At 40.5% G+C, this 14,025-nt stretch overlaps 1 protein-coding gene across 2 annotated transcripts in view; it reads left to right on the forward strand.

Annotated features, from left to right (window-relative positions):
• Positions 1-14,025, forward strand: part of IL37 (interleukin 37) — a 169,593-nt gene that overhangs the window by 25,145 nt on the left and 130,423 nt on the right. For both annotated transcript variants that reach the window (XM_070236176.1, XM_001496013.5), the window contains exon 2: positions 1,877-1,997. The gene's annotated coding sequence lies outside the window, so the exon portion shown is untranslated. The remainder of the gene's footprint in view (positions 1-1,876; positions 1,998-14,025) is intronic.

A 14,025-nucleotide genomic window follows, 5' to 3' on the forward strand; every position in this document is an offset into this window, starting at 1 on the left:
CTAACATGTAACATAGTCTTCCATGTTCCAGGTGTTATCTCACTTAATTATCAATCTCTCATTTAATTATTCGCTCATTTAATCCTCTCATCAAACCTGTGGGGCAGGTATTCTTATCACATTTTACAGAAGAGGAAGTCAAGGTCCAGGGAGATTAAGCAATCTGTCCAAGGTTGCGAGATCACCAAATTGCCAGAATGGGATTCAGACACCAGAGCCTAGGCTCACGAGGTGGTCTCTTTTTCTTAATGTGACCTCTTCCTTTCCTTTACTCTTTTTAATTTCTAGTTTTTCTGCTTTGTCTTATTAGTCTGTTGAAGGACCTAGAATGACATGTGGGAGAGGGAGGCACCTCAGACACTCTAGATTAAAATTTTATCTTGTGAAAGAGGAAACAGACTCAGAGAGGGGAAGTGCTAAGGTCCCAAGGTCACATGGAGAGTTCATATGAGAGTGGGAATAAAAATGAAAACTCACTGTTCCTCGATTGCTAATTCAAATATTCTACTATCTTGTCACACTGGCTCTTCAGTAAAGAGGGGGTAAGATGAAGAAATAATCTCTCCCTTGGCTTCTTACCCATAAGTAAAAAAGGGGGTAAAAAGGATGAAACCCCATCCATGAGCAAAACCAGCTCTGGTTCCTGCTCTCCTGGAAGCTGACAGTGGATGTTCATCAGTAATCCCCTCAATGAGTATATAAGTACTAACTGGGATAAGTGTAGCAAGGGCATCTAACAGAGAAGCCAGGCTTAGACTAGGAGTGGGTAATTCAATGGGGAGGGAAGTGGGAACATTCCAGGCTGAGCAAAGGCCATGCAGGTCAAATAAATGAAAGTAGGGCATTGAGGCTGGAGCCCAGAGATGGGGGAGCTGAGAGGGTCACAAGATGAAGATGAGGAGGGAGGCAAAAGCCGGATGGACAGGGCCTTGTGTAGACCCCCACTAAGGTCTTTACCCATTCGACTTTGGGTAAACTTTGGGCAAGTGCTCTGGGAACTTGGAGAGCTGAGGGATGGCTTGGAGTGGATGGAGAAATTCAAGTTGGAGGAAGCCTGCGGCAGGATGGGACTGCTTCATGTTGAGCCACCGAATCCCCATTTAGCTGTGATCCCCTCTCTTAGCCTTAGCTCATTTATTCCCTAATTTACGTGCTTTTTTCTTTCTAAATCCTTTCTCTCTTTTCTTGAGATGGTGGTTAACAGGGCTGTGCCCCCTCTTTGACTTCTCCCTTGGCTTTGTGCCCTTCTTTTTGTCTTTCTCAGACTTTAAAAATCAGAGTTCATCAGAAAGCTTCCTGTATGGCAACAGTCATGTCTGTGCCTGTCTCTCACTTTTCTTCTTGCTGCTAGTAGTAATTCTCTAATCAGAAGAGTATTTTAAAGAAATTCCCCTTCCTTTTGAGTCATTTGCCTCATTGGAGTCATAGTTATCTCTGGTCTGAACTTGTTTCTCAATTAAAAAAATAAGTTGCATTACTTTTTTGGATTCTAGAATATGTTTATTAAATACTGCTAGGGAAATATAAAACATATAAAGAAGAAAATAAAACCCACAAAAAATTAAATAACTACAGGTATTCACTATTATTATTTTGGTGTATTTCCTTTCAGTCTTTCTTTTTTCAAAGCATATGTAGATTTGTTTTTATACAAATGGGATACTTTGAGCATTTTGATATTTGCTTTCCTGAAATCTAGAGAACATATATGTGGTAGACTGGGATCACTAAATGTCCACCAGTTTGTTTATGGGATTACTTCATAAATGTCTGTCTTCATTTTCTGGTCTCCCTTGCAGTTAGATTAGAAGCACATGGTTTGTTCTGGCCAATTCACTGTGAACAGGAAGTGATACGTAATGTGTTACATTTCTAGGCTGATGCAATCAAGGGCAGCTGTGTGCCTCCATCATCTCCAACTTCCTCTGATGCAGTAACTTTGGAAGTCACATATTCCAGATGGTGTGGCTACAAATGGATGAGGTGTGGCTGCAAAGGTACGAGACTAGAACAGCCTGCATTAAACTTTGCATGAGTAAGAAACAAATCTTTAGCTAAGTCCTTGAGATCTGAGAGTTTATTACTGTGGTATAACCTAACCTATTCTGATTACTACTATGTATGACTGTCCTTCCCTTTTCTAACACAAACTTCAAGGTGACATGCACTTTATCTCAAAATTCCTCTTTCACATAATTGGTTCCTTCTTAGATAGAATTGCGTCTAGGTTAGTATTGCTCTCGTCAAATTCTCCACTCTCTGGAAGATTAATTTTCCAATAAGGCAAATTAAGAACCTAATAAGATGCCTTCATTTTGGCCAAATTCTGATTCCAGATATAAAGATATATTAGCTGTGAAAATGGCAATAATAAAGTTGGTACTGTTGAGTTAACATCCCGGGTACAAATCATATTATAATTACACTAAAAATCTAACGTTTATACGATACTTTACAGTTTTTCAAAGCACTTTTTAGAAACATCAATACAAGCATTTTCTGTGATATCAGGATGACTTATTATGTATGCAAATAGTCAATAGCAAAGTTCCTATGCCCCCTGCACAGTTCTCTCCTCCCTCATTTTGGAATGAACTCCTGACTGCTGGGGAGGATGGGCCCCTGATTAGAGCAATTGTGGCACAGAGTGGGGAGTGGCAGGTGTGGCACACGGTGTGCTTGGAGAGGCAAGAGAGTTAGATCTGGCTCTGACTCTAACCAGCTGTGTGACCTTCGGCAATTCCTGCACATCTCTGGGCTTTCCTTATTTATAAAGGAGGAGGTTGGACTGGATGACTACTGAGGTTCTTCTGGCCCTGGCTGTCCATTCCATATTTCATGACTACCTGAACATGACCATGTTCTGCTTTATGGCACCTCTGTGCTCTTGAAATATAGTTGGTTACATAGTGCCCACTCTCGACTCGTTCCTTACTATCCTTTTGTAGAATCTTTCTCTGTCACATGTACAACTGAGTCACAAATAGATACATGCTTTTTAATTACTTTAATGTCAATTTTAACTTTGTTACTCTGAGTAGAAATAGAAATAAATTCCTTTTCTAGTACAGAAATATGTAACAGTTGCTGGTAAATTAGAAGGAAATGGCATTTTTACCCCATCTGTTAAGTGATGATGACTTAGTCTTGTTTTCTAGAAAGCTTGATATACATGAGGGACCATCTAGGGACTTTATTACCCTCAATAAAAGGAAGTTTAGGTTTCTGAGTTGAAAGCCTAGACACATTTTGGAGTATTTTGATTAAAAAAAGAAACATCCAAGGAAGAATATGATCTTAATTTTCCCTTTTCTGCACTCTTGCATCCATGATGTCTTAGTGCTATCCCCAGTAGGCCATTGTATCCTCTGCTGGGTTGCTCAAAGGCACTATGGCTCCCCTGGGAGAGAAAGAGCACACTGAGAGAGCCTGGACTCAGCAGGAGGACCTGGGGGTAGAGGGGAGCAGGTGTTCCTATAGAGTACAGCTCTGCAAAAGCTTCCTGAAGCCAGCTTGGCAACCTCCTTCACAGTTCCATCGTGTGTAAGGCATTGTATCAGAAGCCATGGGGAAAGAGGTGGCAAAGAACTCCACTTGCCCTTAAGCTTAGAACTTGTGGGGAAGACCTGTGCAGATTACTGATAGTACAAGCAGAAAAAAGGAATGTTGCAATAGAGACACAGCAGACAGACAGGAAGGAAGTGACTGAAGTGAACACAGAGAATTAGGGAAGATTTCATGGAAGCTGCATTTGAGCTGTGTCTTGAAGAGTTAGATTTGAAGTGGAGAATGGATATTCCAGGCTGAGGAAACAGAGTGAGTACAAGCATAAGGCATAACATTGCGTGTCTGTGTCTCCTATTTCGTGGCCTTGAGCAGGTTACTTAACTTTTAGAGCTCTGGTTGCCTCATCTGTAAAACTGGGCTAACAATTTTTACTTCATAGGGTTTTGGAAGGATTAAATGAGATTTTTTTTGTGAGAGTGTTTACTTTAGTGTTAGTTTCCTTTCTCCTCTCCCCAAATGTCCAACATTCTCCCTTTGCTCAGGCTGTTCCCCTTTCAGGATATTTTCCCCTTCCTCTAACCGTGAAATTTAGATCTTTCTTTACTCTGCTAGTGTAGACCTCTCCTTGACATAGAATGGAAAGCATAGATTTGCTGCAGGGAATTTCAAATGTGGCTAGCCAAAAATCAGGTTATAGTCAAAGGAATTCTAAGTAGAATACAAGCTTGTCTACACTCACAACTAGAATATACAACTGTATATACTGGGGGGCTTTGGGGAGAAGAAGAAGAAGAAGAAGAAAAAAAAAAGAAAATTGGCAACAGATGTTAGCTCAGGTGCCAATCTTTAAAAAAAAAAGAATACAAGCTTGTCTATAGTGGGTATAGTAGGCTGGAATAATTATTAAAGGTTATCAATTCATGCGTTCATTCATAGAAGATGGGGATCATACTTGGAGCTGAGGACTGAGTAGTGATTAAAACAAACATGGTTCTGAACCTCATGGAGCATCTCTGCTAGCAGAGAAGCCATATTTTGCACATATGATCACTAATGTGGAGGTTATTAAGAAAGAATTAGTATGGGATGCTATGGAGATCTATGTAGGGGAAAGGGGAGAACCTAATCTAGTCTGAAAAGTCATAGAGAGTCTCTTGAATAAGGTAACATAATGGATAAGAAGGGTAGGATTTAGCCAGATGAAGGTGCAAGTAGATGTAGGGAAAGAGATTCATGTCTCAGGCAATGGGAGCAGCATGTGCAGAGACTAGAAGCTACGCACATGCTAGAAGGGTCATGTTCTATTAGAGAAACCGAAAAAGGGCCAGTGTAGCAGAAGCCAAGAGAGTGAGGGGCAAAGTATCATGAGATGAGGCTGAAGAAGTAGGCAGGGCCAGGTCATGGGCAACCTTGTAAACAAGTTAAGGAGATTATATTTATCCTGAGGGCAGTTTTGAGGTGTTTTAAGCAGGGGAGTGGCAAAATTAGGCTTGTGTTTTTAAAAGATCTATATGGATTCTAAAGGGGAAAGAGCAAATGTGGGAAGAAGGCTATTGAATCATCCAGGTGAGGATGGCTTGGACTTGGGTGGTGGCAGTGAAGATGGAGAGAAGCAGATGTATTTGGGTTATTAGAAGGTTGAATCAACACAACTTGGTGATTGGTTAGACGTGGGGTATGAGGAAGATAGATGGCTCAAAGAAAAGTGCTCACTTAGATGGATGAGGTATTTGAATTATACATGTTCTGGAAGGAGCAGTGAGGAATACCAAAGCACTATATTCTGAGAGAAATGACAGATTTGGAGAAAATGAGGTGGAATGTGAGGAGCCTGTGGGGCAAATCCAGTGGGAGTTGCATGCATGAGTTTGGAGCACAGAAGAGACAATGGGCTAGAACTAGTGATGTGGACTCCTTAGCAATGGAAGTCTTGGAGCGAGTGAGAGGGCCTGGGGAGGATGTGGAGCAGCGAGGCACACGCGCCAATCAGAGGGTGTGCACGCAGGAATGGGCAGGTAAGGGCCACTAAGAAGCAGAAGCCCAGGGAAGTAGGGAGGAAACATGGAGTGTGTTGTCATGGGAGTCAAGGGATCTGACGGCCCTGGTCCATCCACGTGGAGATACAATGGATGTGCCGCACACTTCCCAGTGCAGCTGAAATCATCTCCGGTTCCCCATTGGCATTCCTTGTTGCTCCTTCCAGCTTGTTTCAGCACTTTCTTTTCAGTCACCCAGTGTCCTATTCTGTTCCCAGCTCTTTCATAACTTAGAGGAAAGTGGTCTGATAATCTTTGATGCAAAGTTTCTAGGACCTAATATGGTGCAATTTGCAGAATTTGTATCTTTTATTTATTTATTTGTTTATTTATTTTTTGAGGAAGATTAGCCCTAAGCTAACATCTGCCACCAATACTCCGCTTTTTGCTGAGGAAGACTGGCCCTGAGTGAACATCCATGCCCATCTTCCTCTACTTTATATGTGGGACGCCTGCCACAGCATAGCTTGATAAGCAGTGCATAGGTCCACACCTGGGATCCAAACTGGTGAACCCCAGGCCGCCGAAGCGGTACATGCGAACTTAACCGCTGCACCACAAGGCCGGCCCCACATCTATGTCTTTTAAAAGAAGAGCTTGGAAAAAGCAAGGTCTTACCTTGGGCCTGGGAACTTTGCTTTTGTGAGGGCTACTAACCCACTGAGAAAAGTACATACATGGGCATTAAGGTGTATTGTAGTTTAAAATTTTAAAAATTAAGATCGGGCATCATAATACTTTATTCAGCATTTGAATAAACATCCCTAAATCCAGTTCAGACTAGAGGTAGAAGAGGAGAGAATTAACAAAATATTTAAGAGAGACATGGAGCTGTGTCAGAGTAAGGAGAAAAGATTTGAGAGGTACGTGGGGTGGGACCAAAATGTGGTGGGCCTCGCTAAGTATAATATTTGGACTTTCATTTATGAGTGATGAGTAACCTCTGGAGCATTTTGAGCAGAGCAATGAGTGATGCAGAAGATTCTGACAGTGATGAACTCGACAGATTAGCACAGGAAGTGAGTGAAGCTGGGAGAACAGTCTGCTCCTCTAGGTGAAAGGTGAGGAGAGCCTGGGCTGAGGGAAGCAGTGACGGGACCAGTTGGAGGGAAAGGTCTTCCCCATACAGGCAAGGAAAACTGACACGATGGGTTCTGGGTGTGCAGGAAAGCAGAAAGAGGACTCTAGAATGACATCAAGATCTTGAGTCTGGACAATAGAAATAGAGAAGTTTGGAGGGGGAATTGGAGAGGAAAATGATGATTCAGCCTCTAGACAGTTTGAGTCACCATATATGTTAGTCTTAACTGAATAGATAAGCCTTCCCCTGATTTCCCCATGTTAGTTAGTTCTGCATTCTCTGTGGGCCCTGGGAATTTCTATAGAGCTGAACCTGTGGCCTTGCAGAGTGTGGAAAGAAGGATTTCGTAGAAACAAAGTAGAAAGACGGGAAGTGACATATTCATTGTCTCACAGGTTTGAGGGAGGAAATAGGGTCATCTGACTTTTCAGTCTAAGATTTCCTCAAATGCAGCCTGAAAGGCCATGGATTACGTGTCAAAGCCCAACTTCTGGTATTTACAACCAGTGGGTGAAGTGTGGATTAATTAATAAGTGGGGTTTGGGAACCCATAAACCATTTGGAAAAATAAAATACAGAAAAATTACATTTTCTTCTTCATACTAAATTAAATTCCAAATAAATTAAAAGCTTGAACATAAAAAAATGAAACCGTAAAATTACCAGAAGAAAATAAAGGCAAATATTTATATAATCCTCGGGATAAATTTCCTTAGGATGAATTTCTAAAAGTGGAATTTATGGTCCAAAGGCTTATGGTACTTTATTGCCAAATTACCTTCCAGGAAGGTTGTGTCCCTTTACACTGCCACCAGCATTGTATGAAAGTGTCTACTTTCCTACCCTTTTCACCAGTGCTCACTATTTATACTTTTCAAAAATTTTATTAATTTTCTGTTACTGGCTTTTACTCTTTTTTATTGAAGGTGTTCAACTTTTTATTGTTAGCTTTTAAGAGCTCTTCATAAAATAACAATGTAAACTCATCGACACTGATGAAGTAAATATGTTTTCTTCCATTTTGGTCTTCATTTCAGTTGCTGAACCATATGTGTTTTATGATTCCATTTTATAAAAACAAATAAGACTGATTGGATATATACTAATATGTCAATAACAGTAATATTTTGGTGGTAGGATCACAGATGTTTTTGATTTTCTTTTTTGTGCTTTTCTTTATTTTTAAAGTTTCTACAAGTAATGTATTTTACTTTTGTTATAACAAGAAAAACATTTAAAATATTTTTGAAAACATTAAGACAACATTTAAAACATTTAAAAAATGTCTCCCCCAATTGCTTATGAAAATTTTACAAAGATCTTCCTCTGGCCTTCAGTTCTTGGGAAAATTCTCTTCTGGGCTCCTGAAGTGGGGGTACTCCTCTCTGCATTGGACAGCTTGGTAGTTTTTTGGGTAGTCGCTCCCGTATAAAAGTCCTTCCAGTCGGTCCCTCGCCAGCTGAGCTGACCCCATGCTTGCGTTACTTAATATTCTGGGAAATCTTTCTGTCCAGCCCTCACCACTATAATTGAGCCAGGCCCTGGAACTCGTTACTTTATTACCATCCACTTGTATTCTCGTAATGCAAATCTCTATTAAAGTCTAATTCGGCATTTCCTGTCCCAACTCTTCAGTTTCATTAAACAAAGACTTTAGAAAACTCCTAGTATATGCCTAGACCTTCTACCTTTTAGAATTTTGAGCTGTTTTCCAGTCCACCCTCTTCCTCAGGGGTAGGAGTAATACCTTCTATTACATTCCTGCAATGATGAGGGTCATTCAAAAGATGGGACACCTGTAACTTTGTGAAGCAGCTCACTCTACAGCTGGACAGCTCTCTTATTAGAATGTTTTATCTTCTGGTGAACCAAAATCTGTGAGCCCCTCTGTGAATTCCATCTGTTTATCCAAGGTATGTCCTCAAAGACGCATGAAGTTCTGACACAAGAGGAGAGCCCTTCAGGAATGTGATGACATCTCTTATGTGCCCTCCTGAGTCTTCTCTAACTGCTCCTCACACAACTTGTTTCTTAGAGCCCTCGTTGAGCTGATCACTCTCCTCAGTACAGGCTTAGTGTGCCCAGGGACCTCCTGAAATAGGGTTGACTCCTAAATAGTCTGGGTGTGAAGGACCCCGTGGGCTTACTTTCTGCTTCTGATGGATTGTGTCTTAGTCACTCTCCATTGGAGCAGAGGTGAACCACACTTTTCTTCTTTTAAATCCCTAGCAACTTTGTCTCTTGGCCAAACAATTTGTGTTAAGAATTGTTTTGAGGATAATTGAGGAGACTGTTAGGAAACTGCAACTTTATTCAGTTTAGGGGATGGAGTTCCCGTGTGCAGGGGCCCTGAGTGATCAATGCATCTGCAGGGGACTAGTTGTTTCATTTCTCATTGCAGTAAGAAACACGTGGGCTTTGGAGTCAGACAGATTGAAGTTTTCCATCATCTTTCCTCATAAGGAACTTGTGAAAATCAAGCAAAGTGTGAATTTTCTGGTAAAAAATAAAGACTCAAAAATATTCAAGTTCCCTTCCTTTGCATCTGATGTAGTCCTTACGATATTTGGAAATTTGCATCTCTCATAGAAATGAAGTTTATGTGATGTATTATAGCAAGACCTTCTTCACTGATCTATGTAATTTCCTTGGCTACTTAATTAATATTTTACTAGGTGATAGGGCCAAATTACCTCCTTACCAGTCCCCTGCTCTGTCTTCTGTGCCTCACTGCCTCTGTATTTGTGTATGTACCCTTCAATTAGGCACTGTTTAACCCAGTCAAGCTGCCAGCTTTTAGCTCATTTTATTTACTGTAAAAGATTGATTGATCAAGCAGCAAGTATTATGTCTAGGCCTGGCACTGTTCTGGGTGCTGAAGAAGATACCAATGTAACTCCAGACTCTCTGGGCCTCAATAGACACCTATAAGAATGTCTAAAGTGAAAAAGACTGACCATAGCAAGTGCTGATGAGGGTATGGAATAATTAGAGTTTTCATACACTGCTGGTGGGAATGCAAAATGATACAACCACTTCAGGAAACAATTTGACAACTTCTTAAAAAGCTGAATGTATATCTGCCATATAATCCAACCCTTCTACTCCTAGGTCTTTATTTACCCAAGAAAAATGAAAGCATATGTTTATACAAATACCCATGCCGAAATATTCATAGAAACTTTGTTTGTCATTGCTAGAAACTGAAACAATTCAATGTTATCCACAAGTGAATGCATAAACAAACTATGGTACATCCACACAGTGGAATACTACTCAGCAATAAAAAAGAATGGACTAATGATACACACAACAATATGGATGAATCTCAAAATAATTATGCTGAAAGAAGTCAGAAATTAGAGTATACAGTGTATGATTTCATGTACATAAAATTCTAGAAAATTCAAACTAATTTATGGATACAGAAAGCATTAGTAGTCATCTGGTGTAGGGAGGCCAGGAGGGAAAGGAAGGGTTACACAGGGGCATGAGGAAACTTTTGAGGGTAATGAATGTGTTCATTATCTTGATTGTGGTCATAGTTTCAGTGGTATATGCCTATGTCAAAATTATCAAATTATGCACTTTCAATTTGTACATTTCTTTGATGGTGAGTTATACCTCAATAAAGCTGTTAAAAGACTATACATAGAAAAAACATAACAAGACTCTCTGGGCCTCACAGCTGTGTGGGTGTAAAGGAACTATAGTAACAAAATAATTCCAGTTTCTCTGGCCCCTGTTTCCCTCTGAGCAAGAACTCAGTCTCACCCAGCTTATCTCAGAGTCCTCTGAGGCTATCTCACTTATATATCAGCCAGGCAGCAAACGGCTCCACACAGCACCACCCCTGCTGTTGCTGAGAGCTGCCTGTGATGCTTCATGAGGGCACAGTATTGGAATTGCTGCCAGGGAACAACAGAGAAGGCTGATGTCCGTGCCAGAGGCCTGTCTCTTCCAGAGGGGCTGTCCTCTGAGGACCTGCGTGGGTACAGGCACCAAGGCTGTTCTGCATCAGTACAGAAGAGGGAAGAACACGTCCCTACCCACTCCGTCTGTGTCCTGGGCATTTTTACACCCATGTCTCATAGAGTCTCTGGTGAAATCACTCCTTCAAGTCCCTTTTTCTGTGATTTCCTGTGCCTGGGCAGAGGCATCTACTAAAGAAGAATGCCATACTGTTTTCTCACCGCGATTCCTCTGCAGGTTCTCCCGCCCCCACATACAGATCAGCTCATGCCAGTGAATGACTTCCACCTGCTTGCCCAACCCAATCACCTGACCTGCCTGGACATGTTGTATCCAAGCATGGCTGCCACAGAGGCCTCAGCCAGGCACTTCCACCCCACGGGGGAGGCTTGGTCTAGCTGGCAAGCCCCAGGAATGGAAGACTTTTCCTATTTCCCACTTCCTGTTCCTAGGTTTCACATCAGGGGAGGAAGGCAAGGCAGAAGAGGAAAGAGAAGCTTTGAACTAAATGTGGGATTGGTGTTCTTCTTCCTGCCCTCCTCACCAATTCTCATCATGAAAATTTTCAGACATTCAGACAAGTTTAAATAACAGCACAATGAACATCTGCATACTCATCTTCCTAACCAGTAGTCCTCAATGTTTTGTCACATTGGCTATACATGCACTCAGGTAGGCTAATGCTTCTTTTCTCTCTCATTGCTACTTTTGAGAGTAAGGCATTGGTGTAATGGTCACATGTGAGACTGAAGTTTTGATTTTGACTGGGCAGACTAACCTGGAACTGAGTTTTAGTTACTGAAATGAGACTGTCAAGACTGTTTTTCTTCTGCTTTTTAAGTCTAGTTTTAAGAAATAGTACAGTTTTATTATTTTGTGTTTTTTAAAAAAAATCAAAGTTCTGCATTTAAAGAATCAAATAGTTCTATAAGATTTCTTACTAAAATTCCTGTCCTCTTCCCTCATCTCTCCCATTTGATATTTAATCCTTGTTTGTAATGGCATGCTTGTTTTATTACTTCTTAAACTTTAAGTTTTAGGCATTAATAATGATCTTCCCACTTTGGAAAGTCAGAATTGAGGTTCTTTGTCCTGCCCCAACCTCCACCATACACATCCAGTTTTCCCACTTCCTCGTCCTCCTAAATGCAGTTACATCTTAATTTTCTTAGATCAATAATCAATCAGTATTTATGTTATTATGAACATGTAAGTGCTATCCAGAGCCCAGCCACTTAGTAAACTAGGTACCTTCCCTTTCCAGTTCAACATTTTATTTTTTCCTTGAGCTAATAATTGTCTTTTTCATTTTCTTGGTTTTTATGTACTTATTACTAGGACTGGATACAGTTTCTATTGGTAGCCCTCTTTAAGAAAACAAATATAAAATTACAAGTACAAAATTAGGTACAGGGCCTTGGAAACGGCTCCTGCAAATGAAAGGTCCTGAAATTTAAGCTTGATTAGCTTCACAGTAAGTCCACCTCTGATTACCATTAATTCAACCCTAAACTTCCCACAAATTGTTAAAATATCCTCTTAAGACATTCAGAAATGTTAGGTGATTTCTTTTGTTTTAGAAAAGAAGATTTCCTAGAACATTCTGACCTGCTCCAGTTTGGACTGGTGGCTTTCCTTATTGCCGTGTACAGCCTCATCCTGGGATCTCCTTCACCATCAGGATTCCCTGTGCCTCACTCCTGCACTGGATCTCCTCCTTCTTGTTTCCCATATTTTCTTGTATCTTGGTTTACTCCCTTTAGTGGCTTTTTGGGAAAAGGTACCTTAGAAATATAAAAAATTTTTAGGAACGTTCATGTCTAAGAAAGTCTTTACGCTGACGTTTGGTTGATAGTTTGGCTGCATATAGCATTCTACTTTGGAATTAATTTTCCCTTAAGATTTTGAAGACTTTGTTCCATTTTCTTCTAGCTGCCAATATTGATAGAGAGAAGTCTGACACCATTCAAACGTCCAATTATTTCCATGTGACTCTTGTTTTCTGTCTGGAATATCATGGGATTATCTCTTTATCTCCAGTGTCCGGAAATTTCATGGTGTGGGTCTTTTTTCATTCGTTATGCCAGGCACTCAATGGGCCATTTCAATCTGGAAACTCGTGTCCTTCAAGTTCTGAAAATTTTATTAATTGATTGTTTGGGTAAGTGTCTCTCTTCTCTGTTTTTCCCTCTTGTCTTTTTCTCAGAGCCTCTAGTATCAGCTTCGAGTCGATCTGTCGTCTAAATATTCTTGGTGATTCTGTCCTATTTTCTAAGTCTTTATCCTTTTTGCTTTACTTTCTGGGAGATTGCTTAACTTTGTCTTCCAAATCTTTTATTGGGCTATTTCTCTTATCATATTTTCTTGTTCTTTGAATATTCTCCCCTTTCTTCTTCCATAGTATTTTGTTCGTGTTTCATGGTCCTACTATCTTATTATTCTGAGGATATTCATAATAGTCTTTTTTTTTTTTTTAAAAGTTTTTTTCTCTTTGCATAGTCTCTTTCTTCTTTCTGCTCTTTTGGGTTGATTTTTTTTTGATATCCATCTTGCTAGAAACTTTCTGCAGGTGTTTAGTAATCCTAGATTTGTGGCTTATATGTGAGAGTAGGCACTCAAAAGCTAATTGGAAGGTCTGAGTTTATGGGTGAGGCTTGTTGGCTGTGAGTGTCATCATCCGATGACCTGGCAAGGCCATTGGTTTGGAGACCCCCTAATTTCAGTATTGGCCTGATGGTTCCTCAGGGAAGGCTCTTCCGGTCTCCTGCCTGAAGGTTAAAGGCTCTGCCATCAGCCTTCTGCAAGTGGTATAGGGCAGAAGGGCTAGGATTCTCAGCATCATGCTACATGCTTTCATTAATCATCCTCTTTTCAATACTTTCTCCCACCTTCAAATGTGCCTGGTAGCCCCTAGTCCAAAGATCCTTTACTTTACACTCTACAGAATAAACTTGCTGTCTTCTGCTAGTATGAGAAAGGTAATCTGGGCTCTAACTATATATTTTCCCCCTCTGTTAATGTCATTTTTATTATTACCCAGACATTAAATTGCTATCATGTTGTTCTTCAAAAAGACTGAACCAGTCAGCAACAGATGAGAATTTCCTCACAGCCCTGCCAGCACTTTTATAAAATAGCCTTATTGAGGTAAAACTGATGATGTATAACAAATTGCACATATTTAAATTGTGCAACTTACATGTTTTGATATACGCCTGTGAGATCATCACCACGATGAAGATAGTGAACATATTCATCACCTCATAAGTTTCCTCAGGCCTCTTGGTAATCCCTTCTCCTCATCTCCTTCACTCCCAAGCAGACACTGATCTGTTTTCTGTCACTGTAGATTAGTTTCCATTTCCTAGAGTTTTATGAAAATGGAATCGTACAATATGTACTTTTCTTTGGTCTCTTTATAAGCTTTCA

This window comes from Equus caballus, chromosome 15 (genome assembly GCF_041296265.1).
Source record: "Equus caballus isolate H_3958 breed thoroughbred chromosome 15, TB-T2T, whole genome shotgun sequence".
In the NCBI taxonomy this organism is placed as follows: domain Eukaryota; kingdom Metazoa; phylum Chordata; class Mammalia; order Perissodactyla; family Equidae; genus Equus; species Equus caballus.